Source organism: Panthera pardus, unplaced genomic scaffold, assembly GCF_024362965.1.
Source record: "Panthera pardus isolate Hobbes unplaced genomic scaffold, ASM2436296v1 HiC_scaffold_21, whole genome shotgun sequence".
NCBI classification, from domain to species: Eukaryota; Metazoa; Chordata; class Mammalia; order Carnivora; family Felidae; genus Panthera; species Panthera pardus.
This window is the reverse complement of record NW_026526777.1, coordinates 46,296,123-46,317,055: the sequence shown is the minus strand read 5'-3', so window position 1 is coordinate 46,317,055 and position 20,933 is coordinate 46,296,123. Positions and strand designations below refer to the sequence as shown.

The 20,933-nt window shown below is 37.7% G+C and overlaps 1 protein-coding gene across 3 annotated transcripts in view; it reads right to left on the bottom strand.

Annotated features, from left to right (window-relative positions):
• HMCN1 (hemicentin 1) overlaps positions 1-20,933 on the bottom strand; it is a 495,740-nt gene that overhangs the window by 413,562 nt on the left and 61,245 nt on the right. The gene's annotated exons all lie outside the window — the stretch shown is intronic.

Sequence of the window (20,933 nt, the reverse complement as noted above, 5' to 3'; positions counted from 1 at the left end):
GCATAGACGAAACTATGTCCTCTTTAGGTCCGCTGTGTTGGCATTAGAGAAATGTCAAAACTTTGCAATAATCCTCGAACTCTTTTAAAAACAAAAATCAAAATAGAAGGCAATATCATACATTTCAAACTCATGAAACCAATAGGCTAAAATCAATTAAATTTAATTCACTGAGTAATGGCTTACAGAAGAGAACAAGCTAAGGTGATTTTTAATATAGACAGACTTCTACTCTGGATAACAGTATTTGAGGGTGAGTGGGAGAGAAAGGTTTAGTATATACTAATCCAAACATATATTCTAAATCCAAATGCTTGGGCCAGAACTCCAGCTTCCACTTTGCTGCTATTTGGCCTTCAGTAAGTTACTAGACCTCTCAGAGCTTAACCTTATTATCTGTAATATGATATATGGTATAAACAAACAAAGACTACCTCACAGGATTAAAAGAGAAAATGCATGTAAGCACAATGAAGTTTAGTTTCCCTCCTTCTCTCTTTCCAAACATTTGCTCCTTCTACCCCAAGAAACACAGGTAAAATATATTCTAGCATTTTGCTAATGGAGGATTTTGGTCAAAGAGAGAATAAGGACTTGCCAAGGAGAACTGAAAAATGACAACGGCCATGCTGAGGATTCTTATGATTTTCTGTACTCTTTGTTCCCACAATGGTGACACTCTCCCCAACATACTTCCCTGTGAGCTCTCAAAATCACGGCAGTTGATTTTGCAATGTTAGCATACCACGTGCTTTGGTCAAGTGGGCAACCCTGGGCGCTGGGTGCGCTCCTGCCAATCTCTCCGGACTCTAAGTCAGTGTGGCACGCACCTACTGATCCCCAGTCTCCCAGCCCACAGTAAGAGACCGAGCCAAGCTAGAATTTAAAGCACCTTCTCAGAAGGGCATTCTGTACTACCATCCAAGCCCAATCTTAACCTAATTCTTCTCATATGGGATAAAGGGAGTACCCCAGAAGGTACATCTTTTCCATCTGTCTTTTAGGCCAATTTTTCATCAATAAAACTTACATTTAACATGGTGCTCCATGACCTTTTCTCTCTCCTACTCTACCACACACATGCACACATATACCTCATAGGTTCAAATTTAAAGGGACATATTTTAGCTGGTGACATTATACTGAAACTGAGGACGAGAAAAACAAAACATTGAAAAACAAAAAGTCATCTCATGTTGCCAGAGGTAAGTCAAAAAAGCATGTCCCTTCATTCCATTTAACTTTTAACAAGCCTGAAGGGGGAAAGGTTCCATATGCAATGCTGGCAAATGTAGCATTAGGGTGACACATGGTATACGATATGATGATGCTAACCACAAATGGGTAATTAGGCCATCGCTATGGCCCAAACCTAGATGCTGGGAAAAATTCAATAGTATTAATTTGGTTCTGCCATATTTGATTTATGTAAAAGCTTCATGCTGGCTTGGTATCTGGAAATGTGTCCTTCTTCAAATAGTTTTAACATTAATAATTTGCAGATTGAAATCTGTGGTTAAATACATTTTTAAGAGGGTATTTGCAGCTAGCAAAGGTTTGCACAATGATACATTGCAACTGCTGGAACCAGACTGAGCCATAGAACAGATTTCCAAGGAAGTCAAAGAAAGCCAAGATGCAAGAGAACCCCAGATGAGGCAAAGAGAGCCAAGACGCCATTTTTAATACAAAGCCCAGCCTCCCTTTGCCCATGTGCGTTTCATACTGAAACAAAATTTAAGATTGTTTCTTACTAGCCAAATAGCCCTCTACAAAGAAATAAGTGACAAGAGAAAGGAGTAATTGTTAACGGGGGAAAAAATAAGGCTAAATACAAAATAATGGGCATGAAGAGAAAACACAGAAGAATATGCATAAACACAAGTTCCAAATACTATTTTCTGCATTTCCATGGAAAACCTCATGTTAGGGAAAATGATTTCTGGGCCTTCAATTTGGAAACTAAAAGAGGCCTCTTTGGAGCCAGATAAATAACAACATCATCATGATGTTATAAAATCACAATGCATTCTTTTTCTAAAATACCTCAAAATGTCTTCCAGACATCTTTGTGTTAATCTACATGGGCTTCCCTGACATGCACATGCAGCATTTTACTGATTGAGGATTTCAATTACAGAAAAAGTAATGACTTGCCAACAATAGCTGATAAGCGAAGACAGGATTAGGCACCAGGTCACCCAATTTATATAACAGATTTCTATCCAGTAGGCAATGCTGTTTTGTTTTATTTTATTTTATTTTACTTTATTTTATTTATCTGTATACCCCACATGACACTTAAACTCACAACCCTGAGATTAAGAGTCCCATGTTCTACCTACTGAGCCAGCCAGGTGCCCAGCCAATGCTGTTTTAAAGTCAAGTATATTCACAGTAGAATTAGTTAAAATACCATAAGTGAGGAGAATATATGTGTTTTTAAAACATCCCACTAAAGAAGATGAATCTTTTTCAGAACTCTCCTAGGATTTGTTCATGTTAATAAAGTATTTGATTTTTAAGGACAGGGAGTCTCCTATTAGCCACAGACATGATGGTATTTGTCATGCTGCAGAAAAATTCTCCATATTTGGCTTTCAAAACAGAACTATTGGACTTCTGGGGCAAGATGGCAGAATAAAGCCAAATTTGGTTTTAAAACATTTATCTGCTTTGAGAAATATATATATATATATGATTTTCTGGACTCTTTGTTCCCACAATGGTGACAATGGTGAAATATATATATACATATATATTTAAAAATATAAAAAATGAGAAATATATATACATATTTACAAATATATACATACATATATATACATACAAATACATATATATATATATATATATATATATATATATATATAACACGAAAGGGAGAAAGACTCTGAATTAGTTGAGTAATTTTCAGTATTTTCTCTACTATAAATTGGCTTTAAAGGAAAACTAGTAATTTAAAGCCAGGTCCCAGAATCTTCCTTCCTAAAAACCTAACAAATGAAAAAAAAGAAAAGAATTCATTAAAACTAACCAAGAAATATATCAAATGAAGTAGGAGGCACAATCTTAATGCCACTTTCTTTTCAAGAAACGCGGCCAGAGGAGAGAGAAAGTGAAGATTCTAGAAAGTGGCTCAGTCATCCCAAAACACATCCTGTGTACACCAGAACAGTGAGGAAGAGAGGTGAGTAGACAACATTCCCAAGTTTTCCACTAATATTTCCAATTATGTTTTAAAGAAGCAGGCTGTGCAATATATATTGATTCTATGACCAAGCAATTCCAGATATTTATTCAAAAGAAATGAAAATATGCGTCCACAAAAGGACTTGCATAAGAATATTTAGGAACTCCTGGGTGGCTCAGTCAGTTAAGCATCCGACTCTTGGTTTGAGCTCAGGTCATGAACTCATGGTTTCATGAGTTCAAGCCCCACATCTGGCTCTGTACTGACAACACAGAGCCTGCTTAGGATTCTCTCTCTCCCTCTCTCTCTACCCCTCCTCCAATTGTGCTGTCTCTGTCTCTCTCAAAATAAATAAATAAACTTAAAAAAATTTTTAAATATTTAGAATACCCCAAAACAATAAGCAATTCAAATGTCCATCAACAGAATAATGGATAAGCAAATTGTGGTATAAGAGTAAGTCTAAAGAGTAAGACATGATGCATGACTGCATTCTTACATGAATTTTTAATTGGCTATGAGAAAACATACTTTCAAAGGCAATGCAGACCCTATTTTTAACAATAAACAATAATACAAAAAAGTGGAGTTCACCAAATAAAAGCAGCAATTATTGAAAGAAAATCTGTGTTCTTATAAAAAGTGAGTATTCTGCCAGGAAGGAGATAAAAGAAAAACAACCATCCTAAACAGGCAACCAGAATATGTGCCATTTATATTATGCAATTTTTATGTACTCACGCTATGTTATTCTACAATAAGTAAGGCATCTGTTGATGCTAAAAGCTTATATATATTTTTCCACTCTCATAATGACCCTATTTATTTTACCAAGCTTCCAAAACAATTTACCTCCAGCAGAGCTCTAATGCATCAAGCTGCATTCTTACGGAGATTTTTTTTTTTAATTACAGAAAAAGGAAGACACAAGAATGTAATTGCTAAAAAAAAAAAAAAAAAAAAAAAAAAAAAAAAAAAAAAGAAGAGAGAGAGAGAGAGATGTTTATTTCTTGTATTTACTCCACATGACAGTCTGGCTATTTTTACTGAGTGAAGACTAAAAAAAGAAAAAAAAAACTATACAATTATAGATACTGAAAGTTAATCCCCACCTGAAGGGCATGTTCATCACTTGCCCATGTGCAGGAAAATTCAATGACAGCAATTGACATTCCTCCCTGAGTGAAGAAAGCGAATGGCTCCTGAAAACAATCTAATTAGAATGCAGAAAGACAGCTCTGCTCTCCAACTATCAAATACACAAGAGACAATTTAAAGGTTCATAAACAACCCTAAGAAGAAAACTAGAGTGAGCTTACAAAGGATTTAAATATGAAAACAATAAACTAGACCTACTAATAAATACAAACAGGAAATACCAACGGCTTATCACCTAGTAAACCGTATGCTTTGAGCCATGACTTGGGTCAAATAGAAAAACAAACACAGACTTCACAGCATTACATTTCAACATATAGAAGAGTCAATAAACCCGAAGGGAAAAACAACTTCTCTATACAGCCCACTGCTATTAGCACTGTCAATTACTACAGTATACAGCAGCAGTTGAGTAACACAGCTGACCTCTTTCAACAATGTTAAAGCTTTCACCAACCCGCCTAATAAACACATGTTCCCAATAACTCCCCCAATGAATAAGCCCCTTTCAAAAGAGAAACAGGATTCATGAACACTAACCTCTTGATTAGAAAGCACATACTTAGCCAGTGGACTGTGAAGGTCCCCCCCACCCAATTCGCACGCTTCAGGCCACATTCACAATCAATTAGTTACATCAAATCCCCTTTTGTTTCCCTCCAGTGACTTTTTGCCACCCTGTTATTTGACTCCTAAACAAATGCCTCACCTGGCTTTCATCCAGATTCCCTGCCAAGCATGCCCCTCCCAGCCCATATAGAGCCAGCCCATACAGATGTGAGTAGCCTACTGGAGCTAGAGTTTCTACATCATATGGTAGATTTAAAATAATGTTTTTAAAATAATTCCCCAGGGAAAATGAGGAATCTGTAATATTTAATTGAAGAAAGCTCACTTGTTCCCTTTCTTGTATTTTTCATGAAGTCGTGCCGTGTCTCTTTCTTTCATATAGTCCAGAGCTGCTCCAGGAAGAAGAGCGCATTAGGCTGAGAAGAGGTATCCAGGTTATAATCTCAGTTAAGTCATTAACAGCTACCTTGCCTTGGGTATCAGCCCTTGGCACCTCTGAGGCTTTGATTCTTCACCTACAAATTGAGTGAATTTTGAAATGGAATAATGTTTCAAACGTTGTTAATTTGTGAAACAGAGGACGTCCAAGAGGCGATCTGTTCACTTTCAATTACTCTTCATCCCACGCTTACTTAAAAGTGTTCAAGCCCCAACACCGCCCCATAATCCTCATCCCTGAAAGACTGATGGCTAATGATCCATTCTAACCATTCATAATTCCTAATGTTTTCTTCAATACCCTAACTTTCAGAATTTATCTGACAATGTGATGCTCAATAATTTCAGCAGCATTTCTTCCAGCATTTTCAATTATTCCTTTGTCAGTTTACTTTTTATTCCATTCCTCTTTCCAATCCCCAAGCTTGGATTAGCGTAACTATTTTTTCTCAAAAGTCATTGAGCATTGCCTGGGGAATCACATAAATATGCTAATGGCTCCATCACAAATTTACGAGATTCAACCCCAGCTGCTCAGCAATCCATTAATTCATTTCTCCTCTGTTCCCCTTTTCATTGCCCAAAAGTACTTATTCCAAACCTTTATCACTCACATCAAGCACTATACTCCCTGCTTCTTCCTCATTCTCAGCAGACAGTTGTCAGAAAAAAATAGAAGACTCTAGCCAAGAACTCCTTCCACTGCCCTCCTCTTCATTTGTATTATTTCCATTTGCCCTACTGTAGCAGACAAACTATGAGTGTTGCTTCTTTTCCAAACTGATGCCATCCTTCCATGAATTCAAATGCAGCTCTCCACATAGCTTCCAAAACCATCTATCAATCACACCTTCCTTTTATCAATGTTTCTCTTCCACTCCAGAGCCTTTTTTTCCCCTTCTGCTAGCAATCTGTGCTCAAAACTCATCCAAAGTTCAAATAACAAACAAATTCTCTTCCATTAGACTTCTTTAATTTAGAAGAGGTATGGGAAATAAATGTAGTTTCTAGTTGAGCATCTGCATCCCAGTGATGATTCCACAGCATAGAACAAAAAGCACAACTTTTCAGTAGACAGCATGTCATCTCTATCACACATCATTTCTCACTAGGTTCAGCACTTAGCTTTTCGGACTCCTTTCAGCAAGACTTACTAAATCTTCCTCTTCTCAGACTCACAATTGAAGAGCTGTGTTCTAAGATTCTACTTTAATTGCCTTTCTTCTTGCTCTCTAAGCCCTACTTGGTTTAGATCATCAGTTCCACAACTGGCCCTGTCCCTCTATATGAACTCTCCGACAGCTCTAACTCCAGACCTAACCTTTTTGCAAAGCTCCAGTATCACATTTTCAACACTTTACTTAACACTACCATTTGGAATCATTCATAAGCAATTCAACATGGCCATATCACAACGTTTTTCATTGCAAGTAATGGGAAACTTCTACTTATCCTATCTGAAATCATAAGTAAATTCACAGCCCCATGTAACGAGAGACAGCAGGCTACAGACAACTGTTAGATGTGCATCAAGACTCTGGATCTTCTTTTGTGCATTTTTCTTGGCTCTGCCCTCTTCTGCGTGTGGGCTTCATCCTCAGGCTGGCAGCTGGTAGATGCAGCAATTCATATTCAAACATAAGATCATCCGTAAAAAGAAATGTTTCACTTCCTTAAGAGGAAAATTTTATTTAGAAGTCCCACTGAATGAGGTCCATGCTTATTCCTAAACCAAACACTAGCAAATGGAACGAGATTACCATATTTAACTTAACAAGGTTTTCTAAGCCTTGGAACTATTCAGATTCAGGGTCAGATAATTCTGTATAGTAAGGGCTGCTCTATGCACTACAAAAAGTTTAGCAGTATTCTTGGCCTCCACCTACTACATGTCAGCAGCATTCCCCACTTGTGACAACCAAAAATGTCGTCTCCAGACATTGTCAAATGTCCCCCGTGGGGGGGAAAATCACCCCTGTTTGAGAACTGCTGAGTTAGACAAACCATGATATATCCTTAAAACACAAATAAGGGCCATCTTCTCTTAAGAAAGAAGGTAGGAAATAAATGTTGACTAGGCAATCAGTAGTAACCAAAACAATGTCCAAAACAAAACTTGTTTTCTACTCTCTACCTCCAAAATATATTTCCTCTCTTAAATTCCCATTATTGATTAACATATCATGGTCTAGGTACTCAGTGGCCCCAACCAAGAATCTTGGAGTCATGTTGACACCACGCTTATTGTCGATGCCCAATCGACAGTTCCTATCGATATTGATAATGACGTATCTTGTGGCTCTGTTCTCTTCTCTCATTTCCACCATGACCTAAATATCTCAGTGGTCACCTCCTCACTCTGTGTCCTGCCTCATTGGCTTTCCTACAATTGGAGAGTTATCTTTTAAAGAACAAATCTGATCAATTCGATTTCCAGCTTAATACCTCATCACCCACACAACTCAATTGAAAAGCTTCAACCTATCATACAAGGTCCTTAGTGATGTATCCCTTGCACACTGCTGCAATCTCATTCCAGCCACTTCACTTATCTTATTATTTAGCTACTCCACAGAGTATTTACTATTCCTCACACCAGATATACACCAGTCACTTTTAGTCCTTCCACTTCTCAGGTATTATTTCTTTCTTAGTGACTTCTATTCTCCTCGTGAGAAAATCAATTACTCTAACAACTGAATCTCTATGGGAATACACAGCATAAGAGGGAAAAAAAAGCACTAAGAAAAAGAAATGTAATTCTCACTGAGGCCCTTAATGCATCATATTACAGCTTTATTCAGTCTGCCAGCTAGATCATGGGCTAATACCAAGATGAGGTATTATCTCTATCTTTATCAACAGTTTCCAGCACATTTCTTAGAACATAACAGGACAGCTCTAAATGAAGGGCTGTTAAAATGAAGGAATTGAATTGAACTGATTTGAATGTATGTACCCCAAACTATAATAAGTCTCAGGGACTAATTCTAACCAGTCAGTTAAAAGTATTGTTAAAAAAAATAAAACCACAGGCTCAAAATGGTGTCCTTCAGAATGAGTTCCTAAGCTGGGGCTTAATACCCAATCTAATTGCAGTTTCAACCTTGCCCAGAAATTTGGCCTTAACCAGTTAATCAGGATTTTTTTTTTTCCATCAGCATCAATGAATCCATTACCTGGCTTTTCTCCATTCCCCCTCTGTATGATAAAGACAGTTGCTTTTTCCTCTAGCAAACAGCCTTGTCTGGAACAATCTTTTTGTTTTGCTAGTAAATTTCTTGCCCCCTCCCTCCATCTACAAAAACTTTCCATTCCATAGAACTCCTCGGTGGCTCGTGTGTCTCTCTACTGGCTAGATGGGATGTTTCCTTATTCACAAACCCTTTAATAAAGCAATTAGATCTTCATATTTAGTTGGCTAAATTTTGTTATTTAACACTACTTATCTTTAATAATGGTAAATTATCTGAAAAATTTATATACCATATGAAATGTTAATAAACGTTTGCTTAATAGTCAAATAAGTAAAAAAAAAAGTGAAAATCAGCGTGACAAATAAAAATGCAACATCACCTATAAAATCATGACAATGTTAAGAGGGATAGTAGTTTCCAAGTCTCTGCGTGATTCAGAGAGGCCATTACACATGTGCATTCCTGGAGACCATCCAAACCCCTCCTCAACCTCACACCCAATGATGATGAACAGAATATGGACGGGGTCTCTGAGAAAAGGGGCTAGGGTGGGGTATCCTTAGATCCCAAGAGATGCCACACTAGACAAGCAACCAGGTCTGAGAAATTAAGCAAAAACCACATTTCTAGAAGGCAAGAAGAAAGTTTTGTTTTGCGTTGTGTTATGGTGTTGTTTTTTAAGTCAAACCAAAGTAGAAACTGAGTACAAAGCAAAGAAGTCAGGGTAAATGAAGACGAGCTGGGGAGAGTCACCAACAGGCATAATTGCTTTTAGTATGCTGTATTCCTTACCAGACAGGATGCCTGAATAGAAAATAAATATGAAGTATAGAATTTATAAAGACCTGTTAATTGGAAAAGCTATGTGACAATATATGTTGAGTCATAAAGAAGTGTGTTCTCTGTCACAGAGGCCCTACTTTGGTAATCTTTGCCAGACAAATAATCAAAAACTCAGAAGGAAGTCTGTAAGCACAAAGATGTGTCTATACCCTTCTTTATAAACAAGAAAAACAAAATGGAAGTGACATACAGACCCATCATAAAATACTGATTACATCTTTTTACGTTCATTCAATGAAACTATCTCTGAAGACCATGTGATACCTATCTGAAAGCATGGAGATGTTTATGACACCTGATACCTATGTTCTAGTCACAATTATATTAATAAAAAAATCAGATGTGGAAATGCTCTATCTAAATACACCACAAAAGATAATGGCTATGCCAGAGTATAAGCAGTCTGTAAACTTCATGATTTCATTATCTTCCAAACTTTCTATACTGTGCTTATATTACTTTTTCACTTCATGTCAGCAAGAGCACCATAAAGGCTAAGTCACAATATCATCCATTTATGTGCCTTCAGGCACAGGCAGCACAAAGCACCCATCTTCAGGAAAGGCCAATGTTTGGATGGATTGACACCGAGGAAAGTCTACACAGGCTGTTGGAGGCATGGGTCCAGTCTGATCTTACTTCTTAGAAAGTACTAGGAGCTTGGAATTCAACTCAGAACTGCAGTCATAAGCTTCATCAGCATTGTCCAAAAGGATATGGATTAGCTAAGAGTAGTTTATGAAGTCTCATTCAGGAAAAAATCTATAATTCGCTGCTTCTGGCACCCCACAGCAAGCCTCAGTCTGGACATTTACCTTGTCTGGTCAGGGTGAAGAAGCACCTGTGGTTTACCTGCCAAACATTGCTGACCCCTCCTGTCCTTTAGAAAGGACCTTAACAGCATTAGACTATTATCGGCCATCGTGCAAAGGGGTAGTGACCCCTTTCTGGAATGTTGCTGTTCCAAGGGCTTCCTCTTTTTGTGCACACATAAAATCAATCTCTAAAATTTAAAGAGATTGAATTAGTGCACCAATAACACATTACTAAATCTAATATCCACAGTGAAATTTGTATAAAAATGCTATATAATATGGCCCTTGACCTCCCTGTCCCTTACATTTCTATTTAGCCCCATTTGCTAGGAACAGCCCAGGATCTAGCTCTCATCTGTAATGACAAGAAACTGCTACATGCACCAAGAAAAGGGGCAAGAGGCAACCAGAGGGCCTAAGATGAGCTGGGTGTGGCATGACCCTATTGCCTTTAACTAACAGTCTGGTGAACACAAATATTGCCTTCATCAGGTCATGCACTTAAATGTCCCTTTTATGTTCATTTCCTGCTCCATCAGCTGGAACAGAATGAGAGTTGGTGCTCAGTGACTGCTCTATAGTGGAAGCAACTGAATATTAGTTATGGGCACAGAAAGAGTATAAATTCTGTAAAAGGGTAAAGCATATTCCCACACTGCAGAACTGGAGGTGGTCTGGAGGGCTGAAAGACACTACTTCTACTCCCCACATACCATCCTATTTACAAGTGCAAGAAGATCAGACTTCTCGGAAAGTCCTGCTTGCATTTAGGTAAGCTAAAATAGGCTTAATGCCTTCAAAAACAAAAGCGTTACATTTCTACAGGAAATAAAAAAGGAGAGATAGCTATATGTCATATTTGCGTTTTTGGACAGAATGTGAATTTATTTTTCTTTACGTGGTTCTTCTCTCTCTCTCTTTTCTTTTCAAGATTTATACAGTCCACTTGACTAATTTTTATCTAACCTAAACTTTAAAGCTAAATAATTTATTTTTCTCTAATTTATAGTTTAAAGCTAAATAATTTGGCCTTTCTTTTAAAATTAAATTTCTTCTTTCTGTGGAATAACTCTAACATATAATCTCTCTGAAAAAAATTGAAATCCCTGCTTGCTCCTCTCTTCAGTAGTCTTTGCAAATGCAGCTCCTCTCAAGCTCCCTATCACCCTTTCAGGCCTTTCTAACCACCTCTGTTCAGAAAATTGCTGGGTTTGGGAATCAGTCTCTTATTCTTTCTCAAATTCTTTTGCCTCATCATAAAGTCCACTAGAACTCACTTCCCTGCTACAGCAGTTTGCAAAAAGAGCAAAATTGCAATATGATTTTGCCTCCCACTAAGAAGTAGAATCTATCTCCCCCATGTTGAATCTGAACTGGTGCTACTAGTTGCTTTGGCCAACAGTACATGCGAGAAGCAAAAGTGTACCATTTCCAAGGCGATTTGCACACTTCTCTTCACTCTCTTGGAAGCCCTCATATCTCTTGGATGAAGCCTAAGCTAGATGCTGGATGATGGGATACCACAATTAGCACTGCAAGCTATCCCAGCTGAGGTGATCTGAGAACAGCCAGGCCCACAGAAGCACCCGCGAGGCCAGCCGAGACCAATAGAACTACCAACCCAGCTCAACTAAAATTGCTGACCCAGAGAACAGTGAACTTTAGTAAATGGTTATTTTATACCACTAAGTTTTGGGATAATTTGTTATACAGCAAAAGTTAACTAATATGGCTGCTCATACACATTCCTTAACAATCAAGCCTCTTCTCTACCCTGCTACTTTTCTTTTTATATGATAAGTTAAATATTTCCAATCAGTTAGACTATTCTTTCACCTAAGCACATACTATAAATTCTTAAAGTTCAATGCAAAAATTCTCCTCATTCCCAAAGTATCTGGCAAGGGTGTTCTTACCATAGTGATATCAAAGGAGGTATTATGTAAAATTTCTCTCAGGCATTTAATATCAAGCATTAATCAAGCACTAGTAAAATCAATAAATTCAAGCATTTAAATTATATTAATTCATACAATTCTCGTGTAATACAGAAACAAATCTTCTCCTATTCCTTTTAGGATTATAATCTGCTATGTACCAGATTATATCTCCTTTCATCTTTTTTTTTCTTTTTTTCTTTTTTCAGGTAGGCTCCCTGCCCAACATGGGGCTTAAATTCACAACCCCGAGATCAAGAGTCACATGCTTCACCCACTGAGCTAGCCAGGTGCCCCTCCTTTCATCTTTTCTATGAGAAAAAAAAGTTGATTCATTTCTTCATGTCTTTCTTATTCCAGAGCCTATGCTTCTCCCATCAAATCACACTGGGTATTTTCACTTTGAGAGTATTGACTAACATGCTAATTTCTTAAAAGACTTAGATATACTAAAATTTGTACACACCAACTTAAACCAAAATCCTTAAGTTTGTTTACTCATTCATTCAAGTGGCAGATGCAACATAAAAATACACACTCCCAGACTCCACCAGACTCTTGAGCACGAAACCTCAGGGTTTACCTGTGCACCTTCCTGCTTTTCCCACTTCTCAGAGGTTGTGATGACAGGCTAAGCCCCTCTCAACTACTCATTTCTATGTGTGCTTTCCTATGGAACAAATCAGCCATCTTCTCTAAAAGTCCTTACTTTTTCCAGCCTGCCTTTGAATATTTGACTGAAGTAAGTAGAGGAGAAGAAAGATGGAATGCAAATCAAGACATGAAAACATCCATTAAAGGTAAGATGCCAATGCCCTTTTGCCTGGGATTCATTCCCGGCTCTTGGTTACACATATTGCAAACTTTCTGGAAAAGGTCTGCTTCTTCCTTTATATTTTGAAATGATGGGTGTTCAATAAATGAATGTTGAAGAATAGTAATACAAAAGTCGAAGTCATATCGCACCCCCTCACCCTGGGTTTATTCTGCATTCAAAAGAATTAACTTTTATGGCATTTAACTTCAACTTTGGGTTTCTCCTTGCTAACAGCTATTAACATTAATATCGCACCACAGAGGGGATTTTTGTTTTTCTTCTGATAGCCATCTTTCAACAAGTCTGGCTGCAAGTAAATGAGATCAGCACTTCAAGAGCCAACTATTGTGTGTCTTATTGTCCGTACTTGCTAAAACTTTACTTTCCCCATAGTTTGCCTCTGTTTCTATCACTGACTCTATCTTGTAATGAAAATGAATGCCCTGATTTAAATGAATGATATGAAATATGATCTCTTCTGCCTGCTGGCAACAGTATGTTTCATCTCATTACCACATTCTTAAAGAATAATTAGCATCTCTAGGGATGAATTAGATATTACATATCCAACATTTGCAGATACATTTATTCACAGTTAGAAAACAGTGATCCTTTCCACACAGTAAGCTTCAAGCTGTAAGTTTTACCAGTCCTGAAAATTGAAATTATTCTCTGGGGAACACAGATTGTGTTACTGCTGACTGAGCTGCACACTAGTAGTGGAGCCCAGAAACTTTCCACTTGCATGTTTGTAAAATTGACCTTGTGGTAATATCTCTGCATTTCTTCCAAAGTTATTTATACTCCTTAAAACACTTTAATTAAATTTGATAATAAAATGGAGAACTGACACCATTTAACTGAAATAGTCTCAAAATCCACAAGTGTTTGTGATATATTCAGATAATCAAAACCAATAATTAGGCCATTGCTTAACCTTCTGGAGAGCTTGCTCATATATCTATTCAATATCTATCTCAGTTGCATGTGGAAAAAAAAGACAGGTTTAATGTAAGTTTAATGCACCTTATATTATCTTCATATACTGATAATTTAGAATTTAAATATTAGCCTAAGCATGCAATGTATTCATTTTCAAATAAATTTAAATTGTAAGTTAATTACATAAAATATCTCACAAAACCTACTCTTAATAAAAATATGTAAGGTTATTCAGAGTAGAAAATAGTGTACATTAATGTTTTATTATCAGTCCCTTGGTTTAATTTTTTTCCTTTCTTTAAAATATTTTTTTTCCTCTAAACTGCTAGATTTTTCTATTCCCTTAAAAAATATTTTCAAGCTCATCTTATTTCTTGAAATAGAGGATTGTGCTTTATAATCTGACAATTCTAAAACCTTACATTTTTTATGGGTCTGTTTTGGCAGTTGGTTGTTTCTGCTGGTTCTCGTCCTTGGTGCCTGGCTTCCTTACATGCCTGGTAAATTTGACTATGATTAACCCATTTTACTTGTGGACCTATTTGTGAGCAGTCCTGGAGGCCTAGGATTTGCATTTACTTTTACGAAGAACACACAGGGGTACTACCAGTTCATGACCACCTTAAAGCAAACTCACACTTGAACTGCCTAGCTGAGGTGTATTTAAGCAGCACTTTCTTGAGAACATCAGTGTTTGGCTATAACTTCTCAATGATTTGTTTATTTCATTTTGGTTTGGGTTTTGTGCCCTCTTCTACTCAGCACTAAAGTGACTCGTCTTGCATTCCCCCTGGGATGGGAGGATAGGGAGTGTTCATCCTTATCCTGAGGGTACAGTCCTTGGGGGTCTCAGCTTTATGCAAAGAGAATGTCTCCTCTTAGACTCCCAACTGTGGGTGGACCCTGAGCTCAAGGAGACCAGATTCTGCAACACAGAATAATACCTGGCCAATGTCTTCTAGCAGAATGCCTTCAGTGCTCCAGTGACCTTTCTGTATTCTCATTTTCCTCTGAGATTTTGGCCAGGGGATTCCTTATTATTATTTCTTTAACTTTCGGATGCTTTTAAGGTTATATATGTGTTTATCTAGGCTTTTTTTTTAAAGCTGTTCCAGTGACAGGATTGGTCTGAATATCCTAACCCTCTATGTTTCCAGAAAGAGAACCTAATCCAGCTTTAATAAGTCTCATTAAAGCAAACATGTTCCAGGTGTGTGAAGTGTCTGCTTTAATTATACCTTTTAATTGCAAGGAACAAACAAGTTTCGAGCTAATTCAAATAATTGAGAGAAGTTATAAGGGTATGGGTGCATAGGACCCCTGAAGCAATTAAACAATCCAAACCATAGAGAGAAAAGAAGCTTTTTATGATGGGCCATATACAGACAGGAAGAGCTGGAAACCATAGGAGACTGCGGGCCTATGCTCAACCTAAGGGGTTCTCAAACTACAGACAGAATCAGATTTTCCTAGAGGTCTGCTGAAACATGGATTGCGGGGTCCCACCAGCAGTTTCTATAGTAGGACCTGTGAATTTGCATTTCTACTAAATTCCCAGGTGATGCTGGTGCTGCTGTTCCTCGGACCACCCTTTGAGAACCACTGCTCTACGGCATCATTGTTGAAGAATGAAGGCTCTGGAGTTTCACTGCTGAGATCTCAATCCTGGCTCCCTATCTACTACACGTGTGAACTTAGACATGCTCTCTTATCTCTCCATACCTCACTTTCCTGGTTCAGTGACTCAGATTCCTCACCTGTAAAATAGGTAAACTGGTAGTACCCGTCTCCAAGAGTTTATTGAGCAAATAAAATGAAATAAAAGATGTAAAATGCTTAGAACAGTGCCAGTATTTAGCAAATGCTTGGAAATATCAGCTATTATTATTGTCACTCACCTATTTTACATAAATCATATTTCAGTATCTATTCTCCTTCTTGCTTTTTGTGTATGTCCAGTTTTGCCCCTATTACTAACTTATTTTTTCTTCTCTCTCCCTCTGTCTCTCTCTCAGCAATTAATTCCTCATTTTTGGAATCTGCCTTTGTTTCTCTGTAATTCCTGCCAGCTCTTGACCCCACACTTCACCCTTGGAATTTTCCCGCAGGCCTAAATTCATCTCTGTGGTTGTCAGTCTATCTCTGGCTGTCCCAGTGCTAGTTCTCAGGTGTCTGATACCACATCTGGTATCAACTCTCTCTCACATTTTGTTGTAGAAAATGGAATCTCTCCAGGCATGATCAATTTACCAGTGTCCCTGGGTTTGGGGGCCTAGGTACTCCTCACTCAATGCTGCCCTTTTCCAAACAACCTCCCCCAGAGGACAGATCTCCTCTGTTCTTCTCAATCCCCTAACCCTGTTTCTTAACCTTTCAGCTATAATAGCTGTGAGTGCAAAAAAAAGGGATAAATAAGTTAACCAAGGGAGAAATTTCTATCATTTGAGGAAGATAAGACAGAGGTAGACAATAACATTAGAGGAAAGAACAAAAATTACTTCAAAAGTCTAAAGCATTTTGCGTAAACATCCTCAGTATTAGAACATCTGGGATCTTGTGGTCTTAGCCAACATCTAAATCTCTTCTACACTAAAAGCTTTCAATTCAAGCTCCTGGTGTATTTTTCCTCTAGAATATTGTTGACACTTTTATTATCCAGACCAGTGTTAAGACGGATTCACTTAATGACATGTTTTATGCTTATAGGTCAGTACTGCTGAAATCCATTTGTCTTGTCTTGTTAGCCCCTGTTTGAATTCATCACTTGGAGGGCTACAATTTCCTTTTCCTCTGATTAGTTACTGATAGACTGATAGCATGGCAGCTTCTAGTTTCCCTACTTTTCTTGTTTATTTGGAACCATAACTATGACAACTGAAGTTGTAGGATAAAAAAACACAAGCACAAATTTCATTCATGATAATTACACCAATGTCCAAGCAAAACCTGAGCACCTAGCCACAAGTTACAAGTACCCAGATGATGTGCACTCAAAAGATGCCATGCACACTCAGGCGTCTGTAAATGCAAGTCCTACATAACATCTGTAAATCTTCTCCTGCTAAAACTAGAACATCATTAAAATAAACCATTGCAGTTTTTTATTAAGTCTGGAGACATCTAAACTTCTCAGGAAGAAACTCCTTTTAAAAATAATAATAGTGACAGTTATGCCTTTCCAGACAGAATTGAAACTCTGGGTAGAGTTTAAGTTTTCCCCTAAAAAACAGAGGCAATCATTGTAAGATACCCCTCCCCTCTGTTTTCCCTAGGGTGAAAATCACACAAAGTATTCTACATGGAAATTCTGGTCCCCCACAGCTGGTAAAGCTGAAATGCCTGTTTATATAGCTTAACGAGCTGGGAAATTATCCTTTGAACATAATTTTAAGGGCGGGTACCATTTTAACACATGCCTTCATATTTATCGCTACTCTTTCTCCTATGCTAAAACATTTATATTGAGCATTCTTTTTTTTTGAGATTAATTATATAGGGTTTATAATCTCATTAACGCTCAAGCATTTCTCTCCTAAGACACTACCTGCCCACCTCATTCTCCTAATCACGTTCTTTAGTTTTTATGTGTCTACAGTCAAAAGCCTCTCTCCATGAACCTACTAACTTCATGTTGAAGCTCACATACCAGCCAACAAAAACAGCTTGACCACCCCACCTTGACTGAGTGCTCCCCAATTTCACTATCTCCTTTTTGCCTTTGAGTCTTGGCACACACCTTCTCTCTTCCCCTTCCCTGGTGCCCTGTGCCACCTACCTTTCTCCCCAACCATACCTCCATCCCTTCCCCCAAGTCATACTGCAATGTCCCTGCTTGGGGAAATGTTTCCTGGCTCTTTCTCAGTCCCACACCCACCTTCCACTGAAGACCCCAGAAATTAACAGGCAACAGGGTGGCAGGAGAATGTAATGACTAGGACCTTGGATTCTGGAAATGAATCACAGATTTCAAATATTAAATCTACCACTGACCAGCTGTGAGCTCCTGAGAAGGAAAATGTTACCTTCCAGAAGCTCCATTTCCTCATACATCAAATATAAATAACATTAATGCTTATTTTGTAGAGTTGTGAGGATTAAATCTGTTGATGCACATAAAGCACTAAGAATAATGCCTTATGCACAGTAACTATTCAATAAGCATTAACTATTAGTAGTATTTTCACAAAATCTGGATTTCCCACAAACTACATGATATATTATATTATTATTGTACTATGACTCTTATTTTCTTAACATGACACTCTCCAAGCTCTCTAAGGAAAAGGATCTTGTCTGGCTTGTTAGCTATTGCATCCTAAGCACCACATATTGTATAAGGCATAGAATACTCACTCAATAAGCATTTAATGAATCAATGAATAAGTGAATTGTTGTCAGAAAATGAATCTGCCTCCAAGCCATGAACTCCATCTTCCATTTTAGGGGACTGTCACTGTATCCCTACAAGCCGAAGTCCTCCGCTAACAACTACAGGGGTTTGCCTGCTCTGGAATTACTCTTTGGCTTCCCTCACACTCAGTTCCACTGTGTATTACCTTCCAGATTCTGGACTTGAGTTGGCTGTTGGAATATTCCATCTAACTTGATGATCTGGCTCCTGGACTAAACTACTTAATTCTTACATTTGATGAGTGTCTGGACTTTCTTGTTTCCTGGACTATTTATCGGACTTCGTATTCTAGCTGTACATAAGAAATACCTGCTGTCGGTAACCACCTGGACAACTATTTCCTCACATTTAGTCTATATCCTCCTGTTCCCACCTGTAACTGAGGAAATTGACAATTGACCACACCCCAAAATATGACTGTTCACCAAAGTAGCTCTAAAGAAAAGAAGTATCTGTTCTGAATATCAACTAGAATTATATTATTTGTTACTTACATATTATCATGGTACAGTGACAAGTGGTATTGTTAATAACGCTTTAACTGGAGACGGTCTGTATCACTTTACCCTTCTGTGTTTTATTAGTTGTAATGTTTAAGAAGCTTCCATGTTCATAACCCCATGAAATACAATAGAAAATTTTTCATATTAACAAAATCATGGGATTATACTGATGGGTTATATACAAGTCCCCATCAAGGGTACTAAAACAATGTTATTTCATCTGGTCATTGAAAAACATGCACTGAATTCCTACTATATTGCCATGTATTAAAATAAATGACGGGGTGCCTGGGTGGCTCAGTCAGGCGTCCAACTCTTAATTTCAGCTCAAGTCATGATCTCACAGTTGTGAGATCGAGCCCCATGTTGGGCTCAGCATGGAGCCTGCTTGGGATTCTCTCTCTCCCTCTCTCTTTGCCTCTCCCCACTCATGCTCATGCACATTCTCTCTCTCTCAAAATAAATAAATAAACTTTTAAAAAATTTTAAATAAAATAAAGGATAAATATATAAAGATGAATAAATCATATTTCATGCTTTTAAAAGGTCACAATTTAGTGGATTTAAATTTCAGTAAAAGTAATACTTAAGCATTTGAAATAAAAGCATTGTTTTCCAATTTTGCTCTTCACCAGAAAAATGGTGCTATCATGACCAAGAAAGATGGCTGCTCAAATCATTTCTTTTAAAGTATACTGTTTCTATTAAATCTTCCTCTCTCTCCCTCCCTCCCTCTCTCTCTCTCTCTCTCTCTCTCTCTCTATATATATATATATATATACACACACACACACACACACACACACACGCAACATAATCAAAAGAACTTTCTCTCCTAATCACCCTTCATTTTTAGGTCAGAATACAGTCTAATAGAATAACCAATTCATTATAATAACTGGTCTTAACATTCCAGGAAACATCCCAGGAAAAGCAGGAAGGGAAGCAAAGTGCAACATCCAGAGAATTGATCCCTGCACAATTCTCCTCTTCTGTACAGTGCACTCACATTACAGCTATGGTTAAAACAGTGAAAATGTGTTCATGCAGCAAGAAGGAAACATGGGAAAGGACAACATTCTCAAGTGTTTACAATCATAGACAGTACAAAAAACAGGTTCTGGTCACGCTATGTTTACACGTCCACATTTTTCTTCCAATATAGCTGTATGCAGCCTGTCAGGAATGGATGTAATTTGTGCTACTAAATCTCCAACCAGGGCCTTCAGTAATGTCTCTGCTGTTTTGTCTATTGATACAGTGCCAAGGAACACTGCTGAGTTAGTCTGGAGTTGTGGCTTTAGAAGCAGGAAACCTGAGTTTGAATCCTACCTCCACCACCTGTGGAGGTCTTAGACAAGCTGTATAATAACCTCTCTGATCTTCGTCTATAGAATGGCAGAAATAACAGCTACTTCACAGATCTCATGTAAGGATTTTTAAAAAGGCGCCTAACAAATTCTGTTCTCTACTGACTCAAAAATTAATTTTTGAAAAAGCAGAAGGAAGAAGAGGATGCAATAGAAAGGTTTTTTAAATCATGAATGTTGTCAAGCATGGAAATTATAACCCTCTGGCTGCAAAATCAGAACAGCTATGAACATTCAAAGAATAAAAAGAAATCAAGCTAGGAGCTGGTAATTTGCTTCAAATGCTGTGTATAAATGAATAAAGAATGAATTAATTGTACAAACCTAACAGGGCTGAGAAGGGGCATGGCATGTGGAGAGCATCCCAACAAACCTAGTTACAGTCCAAATGCCACAACTGTCAAAGTGTGCTGAGAAGTGGTGGTAAGGCCAGGACTGCCTCTTCTTATCAGTGTTTTAAATAAGGATGACTTTATTGTTTGTAACTAATTCATCAGTTCAACTAATATGTATTAAACCATTGCCCTCCAATTCTGCCTTCCAGCACTCTACAGTCTAGTAAAGGATACATGATAATACACATAAATAACCAAATGCAGGGAATAATGTGACAAATAGAGTAAGAAGTGCAAATGAAATACAACAGGGACTCCATGGAGGAAAGAATTACCTTCGGTGGCAGTTCTCCGAAAAGACTTCATGAAGAAAATAATATTGGTTCATTCACTCATACATTAAG